The following is a 12,909-nucleotide window of genomic DNA, read 5'->3' on the forward strand; positions in this document are numbered from 1 at the left end:
GAAACACCTCTCGGTGTATATACACATGCACAGATACACACACACACACCTAGCAGTGAATATAAACTGAAAAATATGCATAACTCTCGGTGTATACAGATTTGAGAGAGAGAGATTTTTTCTCAGTCTCCCATCGAGGTAGAGTGGTCCAAAAAAGAAACACTTTCACCATCGTTCAGACTATCAGTATCTTGCCAGCAGGATTCGAACTCACGTTGGCGGTTCTCCACGAGTGTAGCTTACCTGCCATCCTGACGTCTTAAGTTAAACCACTCGGTTACAGATGCCTATAGTGTTAGGCAGCCTGCTTGACTGAAAGCCATGTTTCTCCTAGATATAACACACACATACACCAGTGAAGATGTGGTGCCAGGAACTATGATTCGACCCCTGCAACCACAAACAGGTGAGTACACACACACACACACACACACACACACACACACACACACACACACACACACACACACACACACACACACACACACACACACACACACATACACACACACACACACACACACACACACACACGGACAGACATACACACACACACGCATGCACATACAACAGGCCTAGTGTCTAATCGACATGTGTCTAGGACCAAATGGTAACTAACACATCTTCAAATACTGCAAACGGGACACCTGAGTTATAGCTCTGCTCTTGTAGCTACAAACACTGAACAGAAGCGTGGGCAATATGTGGTGTGGGTGTCACAGCAGTATTACAAGTGTGGGCAACGTGAAGTGTGGGTGTCAGAAGTGTGGGCGGCGCGAGATGAGATGAATGCGCAGCTTGAGACGTAAACAATCTATTTTTTGTATCCTCTATGTAAGTTAGTAGACGGATTCTACAGAACAATCACCTAATTTTCCGTCGGCACAGCAACCAGTTTATTGTGCATGCCATGTACATTCCATGGAGGGTAGCAGAAAGTTTATAGGGTATTCCGTACACATGGTGTGGGTGGTAGTTCTAGTTTGAACACCCCATAAACATGGTGTGGAGGGTAACACAAGAGCATACAGATGTTTGTTTCTAGCAGAATTTGGATACTAGCTCAGAATTTCTTGTATCTTGTCTTTATTAATAAGATATATTGACAGAATATGTGCATTAGTCTCTCTCTCTCTCCCTCTCTCTCTCTCTCTCTCAGTAAATGTAATTCAATTATATTGTGTTCAGTAACTGTATAACGTGATGAACGCTCCAGCACACATCATATTAAAAATTTACTTTACGGCTGACTTCATACTTTGAACAATCCTAAATTTGTTTATCATTATTTAACGACTGTCATAAGCATTATTTTCGCGATCAGATTTTTTTTTTTTTGCGGAGTTATTGCAACTCTTAATTTACACACTCCTTAGTAAACATGTCAATAGTTACTTTGTGAGACAAACTCTGCCTAAAGAGCCCTACATTATCATAGTCACAGGGAAGCGCCAAACCCATAGGATTATACAGCACATGTGGGGGGATGGAAGGTATTCAGGCTCAATTCAGGGAACCGGAGCACAGATCCAATTCCCTAGAACACAAGTCCCTCAACAGCCCCTCAGGGCTCTTCCCCCCGTTGAGAGGGAAGAGCCCTACAGAAATAAAAGAAACATGTCAGTGGAAGGAGAGACGCTATGGAGAGGCATGTTATTAAGGAAGTTTTGAGTCAGCTGAAGTTGGAAGAGGTAAAGAGATCAGGTATCCAGTGACTACGAAGTGTATCAGTAATGTTATATACCGACCGGCATGTTAATGAGGCACAATATGCACTTATTGTTATTTAATTGAGAAGACGTTTCGTCTACCAGGAACTTTATCAATTTATAAAGTCGCTGGTGGGTGAAACATCTCAGTAAAATGCAATAAAGCACATATTGTGTCTCATTAAGAGAGTACAGAGACTCACATACAGGACCTCTAAGGCTAGTAGTGCAGAGTTTCTGAACCATTTAGTTTAATAGCATCACTGAGAACCCTGTACCCACCCTGTGGTTGGTTAGTTATTAAAACATTACGGAGGCACCTGACAGGTCCAGGGACCCAGTACTCACCCATCTACAACGAGAACCTCATAAGTGAGAATATGAAAATACATTATTAATACATGTGGAGTTTGAAGAGAAGAAAAAAATTGATGTGTGTCAAAGACAAAAGAAAGCCTGAGGCTATAAACACCAGCTGTCAGCTGGTGTTTGTTTGGCGATTTCAATCCCTTTAATGAATTGGTCAATATGTGCCCAATACCCCCTTCACCAGACTGTCGAAATCGTCATCATCACCAGTGCTATTAGGTACTTCTAAAGATATCAATAACTTGGTTGTATTTTACAATATGGATAGCTAGCAAAACAATAGCTAATAGTTTATTCTTATCTAGCAATTTTTTTTTCTTAAAGTGTTCAGAGATCGAGTCCCATTCCCACATTATTTGGTTCCCATACCTCGTTATTTGGTTCCCATACCTCGTTATTTGGTTCCCATACCTCGTTATTTGGTTCCCATACCTCGTTATTTGGTTCCCATACCTCGTTATTTGATTCCCATACCTCGTTATTTGGTTCCCATACCCCCAAGGGGTATGAATACCACTGGTTAAGTACCCCTGGCCAAGACCCTGACGATACCAACCATTCCACGCGAAGCACTGCGGTAAGATGGTTAACATCCTCTCCCTCCCCTTTCAATACCCCTTCTAACCATTTTCCATTTTAATATTACCGAGGTGCTAGCTCCCAAGGTGCTAGCTCCCAAGGTGCTAGCTCCCAAAGTGCTAGCTCCCAAAGTGCTAGCTCCCAAGGTGCTAGCTCCCAAGGTGCTAGCTCCCAAGGTGCTAGCTCCCAAGGTGCTAGCTCCCAAGGTGCTAGCTCCAAAGGTGCTAGCTCCCAAGGTGCTAGCTCCCAAACTGCTAGCTCCCAAAGTGCTAGCTTCCAAGGTGCTAGCTCCCAAGGTGCTAGCTCCCAAGGTGCTAGCTCCCAAGGTGCTAGCTCCCAAAGTGCTAGCTCCCAAAGTGCTAGCTCCCAAAGTGCTAGCTCCCAAAGTGCTAGCTCCCAAGGTGCTAGCTCCCAAGGTGCTAGCTCCCAAGGTGCTAGCTCCCAAGGTGCTAGCTTCCAAGGTGCTAGCTCCCAAGGTGCTAGCTCCCAAGGTGCTAGCTCCCAAGGTGCTAGCTCCCAAGGTGCTAGCTCCCAAGGTGCTATCTCCCAAGGTGCTATCTCCCAAGGTGCTATCTCCCAAGGTGCTATCTCCCAAGGTGCTATCTCCCAAGGTGCTAGCTTCCAAGGTGCTAGCTCCCAAGGTGCTAGCTCCCAAGGTGCTAGCTCCCAAGGTGCTAGCTCCCAAGGTGCTAGCTCCCAAGGTGCTAGCTTCCAAGGTGCTAGCTCCCAAGGTGCTAGCTCCCAAGGTGCTAGCTTCCAAGGTGCTAGCTTCCAAGGTGCTAGCTTCCAAGGTGCTAGCTCCCAAGGTGCTAGCGCCCCTCATCCTTAGTCACCCCACTTATAAACATTGCTAACCATTTCTTCACTTAAGTCTACGTTATATTCTTGTTAGCGAGTTTTTTATATTAAGATTTTAGTGATTGGTTTAACTGATGCTCTCACTCTCACCCACGCCCACCTACTCTCACTCTCACCCACGCCCACCTACTCTCACTCTCACTCACGCCCACCTACTCTCACTCTCACTCACGTCCACCTACTCTCACTCTCACCCACGCCCACCTACTCTCACTCTCACTCACGTCCACCTACTCTCACTCTCACCCACGCCCACCTACTCTCACTCTCACCCACGCCCACCTACTCTCACTCTCACTCACGCCCACCTACTCTCACTCTCACTCACGTCCACCTACTCTCACTCTCACCCACGCCCACCTACTCTCACTCTCACTCACGTCCACCTACTCTCACTCTCACCCACGCCCACCTACTCTCACTCTCACCCACGCCCACCTACTCTCACTCTCACTCACGTCCACCTACTCTCACTCTCACCCACGCCCACCTACTCTCACTCTCACCCACGCCCACCTACTCTCACTCTCACCCACGCCCACCTACTCTCACTCTCGCATCATTCACAAGAAACGACTCCATCATTCCCATTTACTCATGCTCTTCTACACACCTGTCTTCCCTTCTTTCTCTTCTTCTCTATTACCTCTTTATGGTGAAAGTCGCGGTGTGGTGAAGGTCGCGGTGTGGTGAAGGTAGCGGTGTGGTGAAGGTCGCGGTGTGGTAAAGGTCGCGGTGTGGTGAAGGTCGCGGTGTGGTGAAGGTCGCGGTGTGGTGAAGGTCGCGGTGTGGTGAAGGTCGCGGTGTGGTGAAGGTCGCGGTGTGGTGAAGGTCGCAGTGTGGTGTAGGTCGCGGTGTGGTGAAGGTCGCTGTGTGGTGAAGGTCGCGGTGTGGTGAAGGTCGCGGTGTGGTGAAGGTCGCGGTGTGGTAAAGGTCGCGGTGTGGAGAAGGTCGCGGTGTGGTGAAGGTCGCGGTGTGGTGAAGGTCGCGGTGTGGTGAAGGTCGCGGTGTGGTGAAGGTCGCGGTGTGGTGAAGGTCGCGGTGTGGTAAAGGTCGCGGTGTGGTAAAGGTCGCGGTGTGGTGAAGGTCGCGGTGTGGTAAAGGTCGCGGTGTGGTAAAGGTCGCGGTGTGGTGAAGGTCGCGGTGTGGTGAAGGTCGCGGTGTGGTAAAGGTCGCGGTGTGGTGAAGGTCGCAGTGTGGTGAAGGTCGCGGTGTGGTGAAGGTCGCGGTGTGGTGAAGGTCGCGGTGTGGTGAAGGTCGCGGTGTGGTAAAGGTCGCGGTGTGGTGAAGGTCGCGGTGTGGTGAAGGTCGCGGTGTGGTGAAGGTCGCGGTGTGGTAAAGGTCGCGGTGTGGTAAAGGTCGCGGTGTGGTGAAGGTCGCGGTGTGGTGAAGGTCGCGGTGTGGTGAAGGTCGCGGTGTGGTGAAGGTCGTGGTGTGGTGAAGGTCGCGGTGTGGTGAAGGTCGCGGTGTGGTGAAGGTCGCGGTATGGTGAAGGTCGCGGTGTGGTGAAGGTCGCGGTGTGGTGAAGGTCGCGGTGTGGTAAAGGTCGCGGTGTGGTGAAGGTCGCGGTGTGGTGAAGGTCGCGGTGTGGTGAAGGTCGCGGTGTGGTGAAGGTCGCGGTGTGGTGAAGGCCGCGGTGTGGTGAAGGTCGCGGTGTGGTGAAGGTCGCGGTGTGGTGAAGGTCGCGGTGTGGTGAAGGTCGCGGTGTGGTGAAGGTCGCGGTGTGGTGAAGGTCGCGGTGTGGTAAAGGTCGCGGTGTGGTGAAGGTCGCGGTGTGGTAAAGGTCGCGGTGTGGTGAAGGTCGCGGTGTGGTGAAGGTCGCGGTGTGGTGAAGGTCGCGGTGTGGTGAAGGTCGCGGTGTGGTGAAGGTCGCGGTGTGGTAAAGGTCGCGGTGTGGTGAAGGTCGCGGTGTGGTGAAGGTCGCGGTGTGGTGAAGGTCGCGGTGTGGTGAAGGTCGCGGTGTGGTAAAGGTCGCGGTGTGGTGAAGGTCGCGGTGTGGTGAAGGTCGCGGTGTGGTGAAGGTCGCGGTGTGGTGAAGGTCGCGGTGTGGTGAAGGTCGCGGTGTGATAAAGGTCGTAGACGATTACACAATAATTTTACACCGGGTCCTGGACCATCCTCCTCCAGCTGACCAGACATCACTAGTTATATCAACACCTCGACATACCTAAGATGATACCCACTCACGCTGGTCATACCACCCACGCTAATCATACCACCCACGCTGGTCATACCACCCACATGCCATGCCACCCACGCTGGCCATACCACCCATACTAGTCACTGTTGGTACACCCTGAAGAAAATCATCAACACACTGTTGGTACACCCTGAAGAAAATCATCAACACACTGTTGGTACACCCTGAAGAAAATCATCAACACACTGTTGGTACACCCTGAAGAAAATCATCAACACACTGTTGGTACACCCTGAAGAAAATCATCAGCACAAGACATCAACTGATCCTCTTATGTTCTGTTACTCAAGTAATGTTCTATCCAGATTTTGCGATTTACCTGTAATGAATTTGGTTAGGTTAGGCTAGTTTTGGTTAGGTTAGGTTAGGTTAGGTTAGGTTAAGTTACTCACGAAATCGTAATGACACGATTATTAACAAACCATACTACGAGTGGGGTTTGAACTCTCTGATCGCGGGTTCAAACTCTACCCGTAGTATAGTAGGTTAGGTTAGGTTAGGTTAGTTTTGGTTAGGTTAGGTTAGGTTAGTTTTGATTAGGTTAGGTTCATTAAAGTTAAGCTTGTCGTCTCTTAGCAAAAATTAACAATTCATAACACCACTACGCCACTAATACAGTAATTAATACAATAATATGATACAATAGATGTGACAGAGAACTTTTGAAGGAGATTACTGGCTCTCAGCCAGCAATACACTGGTAATTAAACGCTGTTAAAGTCTTATGTCAAAGTTAATAAGGATTGTGGACTGACTGTGGCCTGACTGGCCAAAGACTGGGCCTGGATTTCCGTACGGAGAATCAAGCCTCCACCACCTTCTCTCGCACTGGAAGACTCACACGGGTTCATCACTTCAGTACAGTTCTGTGGAAGCTACTGAAAAAAAAGAACTGTAACTAAACTAAACTGAATTTTCTTTACGTATGCAAATAGGATGATGAAGTCGTGAACAGGAATTTACAATGATATTTACATCTTCGCATGTTGCCAGTGTCTTACTCATCTTCTTGGCAACACTGTTGACAGGTCTGTGAATGTTGCAACTACTACTACTACTACTATCACTACTACTACTATACTACTACTACTACTATACTACTGCTACTACTACTACTGCTATACTGCTACTACTACTACTACTATACTACTACTACTAGTACTACTACTACGGCTACTAGTATTACTACTACTACTATATTATTACTACTAGTACTACTAGTACTACTGTACTACTACTAGTACTACTGTACTACTACTAGTACTACTACTACTACTATAATACTACTACTATTATTTCAACTACTACTCAAAAGTGCCTATATTTGGGGGAACATAGTCATTAATGTTCAAGGAATCAATGCTCTTTGATGGACTGACGTCCTCTGGAAGGTGACAGCCAGAGTGCAAGTGCTGGTGGTGGCTTCCTGTCGTTTGGTATAACATCTGTCTTCCAGCTGTCTACTAAGTTAGGCCATGTGGCTGACCTGGACGACATAACAGCGCCGACATTCTCTCTCTCTCTCTCTCTCTCTCTCTCTCTCTCTCTCTCTCTCTCTCTCTCTCTCTCTCTCTCTCTCTCTCTCTCTCTCTCTCTCTCTCTCTCTCTCTCTCTCTCCCATCTCTTCTTCACTGTTTCCTCGCTCACTTTGTTATTTATCTACTGCCCCATTTCTCCTTCCCTCGGTCATCAGTCCTTTTATTTTGTCAGTTGCCTTTCCTCTCACATTCTTTAGATTCCTGCCTCCGTTCCCTCCTCTCGGGTTCTCATCTAATTCCTTCCTAAACTTCATTCAACTGTTTTTAAAATGGTTTTCCGGGGTAAGCCAGCGGAAGTCTTCGTTCATAAGATCAAAAGTCATAGTTAGCGGGTCATCACGTGTCTAAAGACAATTGCCAAGAAATACTTGTCCTGTTTCCTGACGAACAAAACACAACCACCAGGTCGTTTGTGGATGGTGTGTGTGTCTTTTCGTGTTTTAATTTGTTCGTATTACAGTTGTGTGTGTGTGTGTGTGTGTGTGTGTGTGTACTCACCTATTTGTGGTTGCAGGGGTCGAGTCCGAGCTCCTGGCCCCGCCACTTCACTGGTCGCTACTAGGTCACTCTCCCTGAGCCGTGAGCTTTATCATACCTCTGCTTAAAGCTATGTATGGATCCTGCCTCCACTACATCGCTGTGTGTGCTGTGTGTGTGTGTGTGTGTGTGTGTGTGTGTGTGTGTGTGTGTGTGTGTGTGTGTGTGTGTGTGTGTGTGTGTGTGTGTGTATGTGTGTGCGTGTGTGTGTGTGTGTGAGTGGTTTCTCCCATACCTGCCATCAAGGGGCAGATGTTTCTCATCCCATACCTACCATCTAGGGGTAGATGTGTCACACACCTGCCATCAAGGGACAGGTGTGTATCCCACACCTGCCATCAACGAACAGGTGTGTCTCCCACACCTGTCTCTAGCCTCTGTAGCGTTCGGGGAAGAAGCCTAGTCTAACCTAGCTTACACTAACCTAATCTAGCCTGCCTTAAGGTAACTTAGCTTAGCTTAACCTAACATAATCTTATCCCGGCAAATTTAACCTAGAAATGAACGAAAAGGAATTTGGAGGTAATAGCAGGCTATAAAAGAAGGTTGAACAGAGCTAGTGAAGGTTGGTGCTGACTGCAGCAGAGCTGGTACTGAACGAGGCTCATGCCGGCTCGCACTACCCCTCACTAATGTTAATGATTACAACCTTGATTTTTAAAGGGGTGGGCTGGTCAGCCATTGGTAGGCCTCAGTCTGATGACCAAAAGCTCCAGTGGCGGGGGGGGGGGGTCATCATTTGACTAAGACCCGTGTCAGGAAACACTTGTTTCCTGACGAATCTAACCTAACCTAACCTAACCTAACCCATCCTAACCTAACTTAACCTAATTATTCTCTCCTCGCTCAGCATCTCAGAACTCATTTTTATAACACACCGGCCGTCTCCCACCAAGGCAGGGTGACCTGAAAAAAGAAGATACAGGAATTTTTCGTCTTTTTTCACATTTAGTAATTTATACCGGAGAAGGGTGTTACTAGCCCCTTGCTCCCGGCATTTTAATCGCCTCTTACTACACGCATGGCTTACGAACGATGGATTCTTCTCCACCTCCACATGAAACTGGAGACCACTTTTTTTTATCTAAAAAAAATATTTCGGCATTTCAGTCGCGTAATTTTCTGCTGAGGTATTCAGTATAGATGAGAATCAATCACCGGAAAGGCAGTTATAACTCCCAGGGATGGCGCAGTTAGAAGTGGAAGAATAAACTGCTTTATTGTGCAAATAAACCGTTTAATTGTGCGTCAGCCTGACATGCTGACAGATGAATTGGAGTCTAATTTATTAGTTGTTTTTATGCTGATGAAGGGCGTTTAGTCCGTGAAATTAGGGCCACTTTTCCCCTCCTGGGATCTAACCCGATTACCTCCCTTGGAAGTTCAGCGCTTTCCTTCTAATACAAAAGTAAAAATAACTGCAAAAATAACTTGATTTTTGACCTCATCGGAGAAAACAATGATACTACACATGAGGTAGAAACATGAGTAGATAAATCAGACACATGTGCAGCACCCGGGTACCTTTATTTCCAGAACATTTCGCCTCTACAACAGGTTTCTTTGGTAGAGTACAGGCGAATTTAATTCTAAAGACAGTGTTGTACTCACTAATAAAGATACACCAGTCCTGTACATGTATCTTATTCATCAAACTGTCGATATTTTGTAAAATCAGTGATAATAAGAAATACCAAACTAAAAAAATAAAAATAAGAAACTGAGGTCTTTCATGTCCTTACACGCACAGTCTTCTGAAGATGTCTGTGTCAGCACCTGAGAACACTCAGTTTTTCCTGTGTGTGTTTTCGCGCCAGCATTACGAAACATGGGTATTTATAAGCAAGGATCTGTGATGAGATCAAGTGTGAAGCTGCAGTGAGGTAAGGGATTCTCTGATGGACGTGTCTCCGGGTGTGCGGGATATAGACGCAGGTGGTCCAGCGTCTCTATTAGGGATTCTTCTGTAGATACAAGATGACGCATGTGTATCGAGAAGACGTTTCGCCACGAGTGGCTTCTCCACTCCTCAAGAAGAAACCACTCAGGGCGAAGCGTTTTCTTGATAAATACGTTGATCAGTGCATATGTCTTTTACCTACAGATATTCAGTATCACTACACCAGTTCTGAACAGTGCTGTCCTAAAGGCTCTAATTTAATAATTCCAGCGTGTACAGGTGTTCTAACTTCCTCTCTTCTGTACCACCTGATGCATCCTAACTATCAAGAATGCTTCTAAACAACCCTCGTCTTTTTTTTTTTTTGCTCTGCGTCAATAATACCATCAACGTAACGGTGTCCTAACATTGCCATCACCTGAGCCATCAAGGTAGTGGTGTCCTAGCATTGCCATCACCTGAGCCATCAAGGTAGCTGTGTCCAAACATTGCCATCACCTGAGCCATCAAGGTAGTGGTGTCCTAACATTGCCATCACCTGAGCCATTAAGGTAGCGGTGTCCTAACATTGCCAGCACCTGAGCCATCAAGGTAGCGGTGTCCTAACATTGTCATCACCTGAGCCATCAAGGTAGCGGTGTCCTAACATTGCCATCACCTGAGCCATCAAGGTAGTCGTGTCCAAAGATTGCCATCACCTGAGCCATCAAGGTAGCGGTGTCCTAACATTGCCATCACCTGAGCCATCAAGGTAGCGGTGTCCTAACATTGCCAGCACCTGAGCCATGAAGGTAGCGGTGTCCTAACATTGCCATCACCTGAGCCATCAAGGTAGCGGTGTACTAACATGGCCATCACCTGAGCCATCAAGGTAGCGGTGTCCTAACATTGCCATCACCTGAGCCATCAAGGTAGCTGTGTCCTAACATTGCCATCACCTGAGTCATCAAGGTAGTGGTATCCTAACATTGCCATCACCTGAGCCATCAAGGTAGCGGTGTCCTAACATTGCCATCATCTGAGCCATCAAGGTAGCGGTGTCCTAACATTGCCATCACCTGAGCCATCAAGGTAGCAGTGTCCTAACATTGCCATCACCTGAGCCATCAAGGTAGCGGTGTCCTAACATTGCCATCACCTGAGCCACCAAGGTAGCGGTGTCCTAACATTGCCATCACCTGAGCCATCAAGGTAGCGGTGTCCTAACATTGCCATCATCTGAGCCATCAAGGTAGCGGTGTTCTAACATTGCCATCACCTGAGCCATCAAGGTAGCAGTGTCCTAACATTGCCATCACCTGAGCCATCAAGGTAGCGGTGTCCTAACATTGCCATCAGCTGAGCCATCAAGGTAGCGGTGTCCTAACATTGCCATCACCTGAGCCATCAAGGTAGCGGTGTCCTAACATTGCCATCATCTGAGCCATCAAGGTAGCAGTGTCCTAACATTGCCATCACCTGAGCCATCAAGGTAGCGGTGTCCTAACATTGCCATCACCTGAGCCATCAAGGTAGCAGTGTCCTAACATTGCCATCAGCTGAGCCATCAAGGTAGCGGTGTCCTAACATTGCTATCACCTGAGCCATCAAGGTAGCGGTGTCCAAACATTGCCATCACCTGAGCCATCAAGGCAGCGGTGTCCTAACATTGCCATCACCTGAGCCATCAAGGTAGCAGTGTCCAAACATTGCCGTCACCTGAGCCATCAAGGTAGCGGTGTCCTAACATTGCCATCATCTGAGCCATCAAGGTAGCGATGTCCTAACATTGCCATCACCTGAGCCATCAAGGTAGCGGTGTCCTAACATTGCCATCATCTGAGCCATCAAGGTAGCGATGTCCTAACATTGCCATCATCTGAGCCATCAAGGTAGCGGTGTCCTAACATTGCCATCATCTGAGCCATCAAGGTAGCGGTGTCCTAACATTGCCATCATCTGAGCCATCAAGGTAGCGATGTCCTAACATTGCCATCATCTGAGCCATCAAGGTAGCGGTGTCCTAACATTGCCATCATCTGAGCCATCAAGGTAGCGGTGTCCTAACATTGCTATCACCTGAGCCATCACGTGTATGTGTGCGTTTTGTAACCATCAAGGATAATGCTTCCGCACAACGCCGTGTTTTCCGTCATAGTTCAGTGATAACGAGTTGGACTTTGTTGCAGTTCTTCAGGTGTCCTGCGGTGTCTTTGGGGATCAACCTCTTGATATTATAGTATATAATACCTACTTTTAGCCTTACCCTCCCCTCGGTGTACATAACCTGATATATATATATATATATATATATATATATATATATATATATATATATATATATATATATATATATATATATATATATATATATATATATATATATATATATATATATATATATATATATATATATATATATATATATATATGTATATATATGTATAATAATAAATTATTATTACTGTTATTTTTATAAAAAATAGATTTTTTCCGTAAATAATAATCGTGTCTAACGGGAACCAGAAACAAGTACACAAGAGCATAATAACCTAGCAATAATGGAGCAGTGCTATAGGCCTACTGGCCCATGCTAGGGAAGTTCAGCTCAGACCTATCCTTTCTCCTCTAACAGTTATGTATTGGTCCTACCTGTGTTTTAAAGCTACGCGAAGACCCGGCTTCAGTGACACTGGCAGTCTCTCATGTATGATATTGGACTTGTTTACGTGTCCATCCTAATGCAATGTTTTTTTTTTTCCTTTTTTTTCAGGTGCGTAATTTGAGGAGGAGGAAGATAACTATCAGTGTAAGGTAAGGGGATTCATGTTTGTTTATTGAGATAACTTTATTCTCTCTCTCTCTCTCTCTCTCTCTCTCTCTCTCTCTCATCAGAGACATTTTTCTGATTCTTTTTCACTACCAGCTCTCGTTACCTGATATACTCTTACTAGCCGTCACCAGCAGTCACCACCACCACCACAGCTTGTCATCACCAGCAGTCACCACCACCACCACAGCTTGTCATCACCAGCAGTCACCACCACCACCACAGCTTGCCATCACCAGCAGTCACCACCACCACCACAGCTTGTCATCACCAGCAGTCACCACCACCACCACAGCTTGTCATCACCAGCAGTCACCACCACCACCACAGCTTGCCATCACCAGCAGTCACCACCACCACCACAGCTTGTCATCACCAGCAGTCACCACCACCACCACAGCTTGTCATCA

General features: G+C 46.9%; 1 protein-coding gene across 2 annotated transcripts in view; it reads left to right on the forward strand.

Moving 5' to 3' along the window:
- The window catches only part of LOC128693288 (FMRFamide receptor), a 525,101-nt gene that overhangs the window by 55,512 nt on the left and 456,680 nt on the right, over positions 1-12,909 (forward strand). For both annotated transcript variants that reach the window (XM_053782882.2, XM_053782884.2), the window contains exon 2: positions 12,443-12,483. The gene's annotated coding sequence lies outside the window, so the exon portion shown is untranslated. The remainder of the gene's footprint in view (positions 1-12,442; positions 12,484-12,909) is intronic.

Source organism: Cherax quadricarinatus, chromosome 28 (assembly GCF_038502225.1).
Source record: "Cherax quadricarinatus isolate ZL_2023a chromosome 28, ASM3850222v1, whole genome shotgun sequence".
NCBI lineage: Eukaryota > Metazoa > Arthropoda > Malacostraca > Decapoda > Parastacidae > Cherax > Cherax quadricarinatus.